This window comes from Syngnathus scovelli, chromosome 2 (genome assembly GCF_024217435.2).
Source record: "Syngnathus scovelli strain Florida chromosome 2, RoL_Ssco_1.2, whole genome shotgun sequence".
Classification (NCBI taxonomy): Eukaryota; Metazoa; Chordata; class Actinopteri; order Syngnathiformes; family Syngnathidae; genus Syngnathus; species Syngnathus scovelli.
The window spans coordinates 20,765,064-20,769,985 of NC_090848.1; the positions used below are offsets into that span (position 1 = coordinate 20,765,064).

A 4,922-nucleotide genomic window follows, 5' to 3' on the forward strand; every position below is an offset into this window, starting at 1 on the left:
GAATGTCAGGCAGCCGGCATATCAATAAAAAGCCCAACAGAGGTCATGCCTATACAGGTCAGTTAATCCAAATAATGTTCTCTATTTTGACCCAAGGTGTATATAGTATTTTGTATGTGGCATACTTTATATAACTATTTTTCTCAGCAACATCAGTTTAACACAATTTGTTTTTATAAATATTTATTTATTAGGTGTCTCAGCCATTTGAACTCTTGGGCATGGACCTCATTGGCAAACTGGCTCAGACAAAAGATGGATACCAATATATTTGCGTGATGGTCGATTATTTCACGAAATGGCCTCAAGCCTATCCATTGAGGTCGAAGTCTGCTGCTGATGTTACCGCCTGTATCCTAAAATTCGTCTACCAATTTGAGTCGCCAAAAAGGATCTTGACAGATCAAGGCAAAGAATTTGTCAATGCAGTAAGTACTACATACAGTGTTTGGCAGAAATTATCTTCATCATAGCTGTCAAATACAAGTCCCTGAGGGCATATCTGGCCTGCAACTTTATTTTGTGTGGCCAATGAAAGCAACGAAAGGATGTCGAACTTCATAAAATAGCTGGAGTAAAATAAAAAATAAAAAGTTTCTTACTGCTCATTGTATTTTGTCCGTGTTTTGTGACTGTTGCACTTGTGGGTGTTGTATTTTCCTTCTGTGTATTTGTGATGCAAAGCCAGTGTAGTGATGCTGTTAAGCTCACATTCTCAAACACTATTTCACTGCAAAATTGCCCAACTCAATTACTTATTCTTTCCCCTGGCAACTGCAGATCAACAAGAGAGTATGTGAAATGCTTGACATAAAAAGAAGCCTTTGCTCACCATACCACCCTCAAACTAATGGGTTGGTGGAAAAATTAAATGGAACAATTCAAAGGTGAGTATATTTCATTTACCCACATTAATCTTTGACAATTTCTTGTTATGATGTCGCTCATGAGTTTGTTTTTGTTTTCAAGGCACTTTCAAAGTAAATAACATGCACTATAAAAACTGTTAGGTCAGAAAAAACACATTTTGGTTGAAAAATTGTCATTGGAGTCATTTATATACAATTCTCCAAAATTAATAAAAAAACAACAACACTGTCACCAGCGCAATTTTAAAACTGATTTTGTTTTTTAGAGCTCTGAGCAAAGTGGTTTGTCAGCATCCAGAAAGGCGGGATGAATATTTGGATGCAGTTATGTTTGGTTTGCGGACCAAAAAACAAATGACAACAAAGTACTAGCCTTACTTTCTAATGTTCGGCAGAGAGGCACGCTACCCCATTCAAGTGCCAGAACACTACGAGGTAAGATTTTGGCACATCAAGATCCATGATCCATTACAAGGATATACAGTATCATGGAGAAGTTTTTATACGATCAAGGACAATTTGCTTGTTGAATTTGTTTAGGTACATCTTAATTGTAAAACACAAATATAAAACTAACACTTGTTGACACTTTAATCATGACAGCAAATGTTTGCCTTTTCTGAAGGTTGATGGCACTGTGGAGGATGTGGTGGGGATGGTGTCACGGTCGGGTGGAGCATGGAGCAGGACGACCAAGTGCAGCTTGGACCAGGGTTTATTGAAGCAACTCAAAATACAGACTCGGTAAACTGACATGACTTAAACAATAACTTGACTGACTGACCGGGACGTGGAACAAGAAGACAGCAGGACATGACGGCACCAAGACAAGACGACAACACCGAACGACAGCAACCAAAACCAAAACCAAAACCAATGATCCGACAGGGAGAGAGGGGCAGACAGGACTTTTATACAAGACAGGTAACGAGAGGCAGGTGGGAACAATCACACTGATCATGGGCACACAGGAGGGGAGGGGCGAGCACACAGACAGAAACCAAGACAACAGACACATAGTGGAGCAGTTGGGGGCGAGACGTGACAGAACCCCCCCCACAAGGGACGTCTCCCGACGTCCCAAAAAAAAAAAAAAAACTAGGGGAACCGCACCGCACTCGGGCGGCGACTTGGGGAACCGAACCGCACCGCACTCGGGCGGCGACTTGGGGAACCGAACCGCACCGCACTCGGGCGGCGACTTGGGGAACCGAACCGCACCGCACTCGGGCGGCGACTTGGGGAACCGAACCGCACCGCACTCGGGCGGCGACTTGTGGAACCGAACCGCACCGCACTCGGGCGGCGACTTGGGGAACCGAACCGCACTCGGGCGACGACTTGGGGAACCGAACCGCACTCCGGCGGCGACTTCGGGGACAGAACCGCACTCCGGCGGCGACTTCGGGGACAGAACCGCACTCGGGCGGCGACTTCGGGGACAGAACCGCACTCGGGCGGCAACTGCGGGGACAGATCCGCACTCGGGCGGCGACTGCGGGGACAGATCCGCACTCGGGTGGTGACTTCGGGGACAGAACCGCACTCGGGCGGCGACTGCGGGGACAGATCCGCACTCTGGTGGCGACCTAGGGGACAGAGCCGCACTCCGGCGGCGCCCTAGGGGACAGAGCCGCACTCTGGTGGTGACCTAGGGGACAGAGCCGCACTCTGGCGGTGACTTGGGGAACAGAACCGCACTCGGGCGGCGACTTCGGGGAACAGAACCGCGCTCGGGCAGCGACTTGGGGAACACAACCGCACACGGGTGGCGACTTGGGGAAACAGAACCGCACTCCGCGGAAACTCGGGGAAACACAACCGCACTGGGGCGGCGACTTGGGAAGTCTGTACCGCGATCGGCGGCCACTCACAAAGTCCGTACAGTGATCGGCGACATTCGGAAGGCGGGGCTCTGCGCGGCGGCAAGAGCCATCACGCGCCGCAGCAGTGGGAGTGGAGCCAGGGACGATCGCGGGTCCGACGCAGCTGGCTTGGATGTCTGGCGACGTTCGCGGGTCCTGCGACGCTGGGGTGGAGCCCGATGGCGGCCGTGAGTCTGATGACGCCGGGGGGGGAATTCCGATGGCGGCCGTGAGTCCGGCGTCGCGGCAGCGAAGTCCGACGACGGTCGCAGAGGCAATGGTGCCGGGAGGAACTCCGATGGCGGCCGTGAGTCCGGCGTCGCTGGAGCAAGATCCGATGGCAGCTGCAAGCCCATGGCGCTGGAACAAGCTCGGACGACGATCGGGCGTCGCAGCGGGAGCTGGTGGTGGAGGGGGGTCCAAGCGCTGGTCGTTGTGATGGTCGGATCATTCTGTCACGGTCGGGTGGAGCATGGAGCAGGACGACCAAGTGCAGCTTGGACCAGGGTTTATTGAAGCAACTCAAAATACAGACTCGGTAAACTGACATGACTTAAACAATAACTTGACTGACTGACCGGGACGTGGAACAAGAAGACAGCAGGACATGACGGCACCAAGACAGGACGACAACACCGAACGACAGCAACCAAAACCAAAACCAAAACCAATGATCCGACAGGGAGAGAGGGGCAGACAGGACTTTTATACAAGACAGGTAACGAGAGGCAGGTGGGAACAATCACACTGATCATGGGCACACAGGAGGGGAGGGGCGAGCACACAGACAGAAACCAAGACAACAGACACATAGTGGAGCAGTTGGGGGCGAGACGTGACAGATGGAAGTTATGGCACAAAACCATAACGAACAAGACCAACTATTTGAGCAAGTTAGAGAGCACATTAGAAAAGTGCAGGAAAAAACAAGGCACCCAAAAACAATCTCAGGGACCACACCAACTGTACACATAGGAGATCTTGTTCTAAGACAAAATATCAGGTCTCAACAAAGAAAGGGAGGAAAATTGAACCCCAATTTTTTGGGGCCATACAAAATTGTGGCGATTGAGGGTAAGACAGCTGACCTCCAGGATGAGAATGGAGCCTTGGTCCCCAAAATAAACATTGACCACCTAAAACCATACAAAGAAAATAAACAAAGAGTGCCTCATAGGTATGAAAACAAAAAAGGAGCATCCTCTTGGATGACACAGTCACCATCCCCACCAGCCTCAGCACTTCCAGCCACTGCTCCTCCAGCCACTGCTCCTCCCGCCGCAGCTCCTCCAACCACCGCTTCCTCTCCCACTGCTCCACCAGCTGCAGCTCCTCCAAGCACCGCTCCCTCTGCCACTGCTCCTCCAGCCTCATCTCCTCCAGCCACTGCCCCCTCTCCCACTGCTCCTCCCGCCGCAGCTCCTCCAACGACCGCTCCCTCTCCCACTGCTCCACCAGCCGCAGCTCCTCCAAGCACCGCTCCCACTGCCACTGCTCCTCTAGCCTCGGCTCCCCCAGTCACCACCCCCTCTGCCACTGCTCCTTCAGCCACAGCTCCTCCAGCCACGGCTCCCTTTTCCCCTGCTCTTAATACTGCAACACCACCACGACTGTCTTTGACTTTTAGACAAAGGAGGGAAAATGTGGACAAATGTAAGATGTATTCATGATAAAACTGTAAACATATTAAAACATACATTATGGATGTGTGGCACATAGGTCTTGTACTAACAAAGTGTTTTATAAGTGCCACTTGCTGCTATGGAATGAAACACATTTCCAATTGCATTTTGAGGTATTGTTCTGACTTATTTTTGGCAGACGTTCAAGATGCCTGGAAGGGAAAGCACGTTCATGTTCTCCTATCAAAAATCGGAGCGTACAAATTGTTCTTTTGGGACATTATGAACGTTGGACCCAAATCTGAGCTGGAATCTGAGGTAAAATTATGTTTTCATATCTGAAACTTAGGTTTCTCGGTTTGACTGTTTTGTTTCAAGTCTTAATTGGCAGCACTGTATTTATTTTGGGGGGTGGAGAATATTTTCTGTTTCAATTTGTTTGCCGTTTCAATTACAGGTTATTAACGCGTACCTCCTGTTGTTGGTGAACAAACGCAACCAAATCAGCGTGGAAAAGGTTTCCTATATTGACTCATTTGCAATGACTAATTTATGGAATGGAAAGA

The 4,922-nt window shown here is 49.8% G+C and overlaps 1 long non-coding RNA gene across 1 annotated transcript; it reads left to right on the plus strand.

The window, feature by feature from the left end:
• LOC125989114 (uncharacterized) lies at positions 1–2,177 on the plus strand. Its single transcript, XR_007488605.2, has 5 exons — positions 1–57; positions 195–428; positions 781–887; positions 1,136–1,304; positions 1,495–2,177. It is a non-coding gene; the product is annotated as an uncharacterized lncRNA (long non-coding RNA).
• The last annotated feature ends 2,745 nt before the right edge of the window (positions 2,178–4,922 follow it).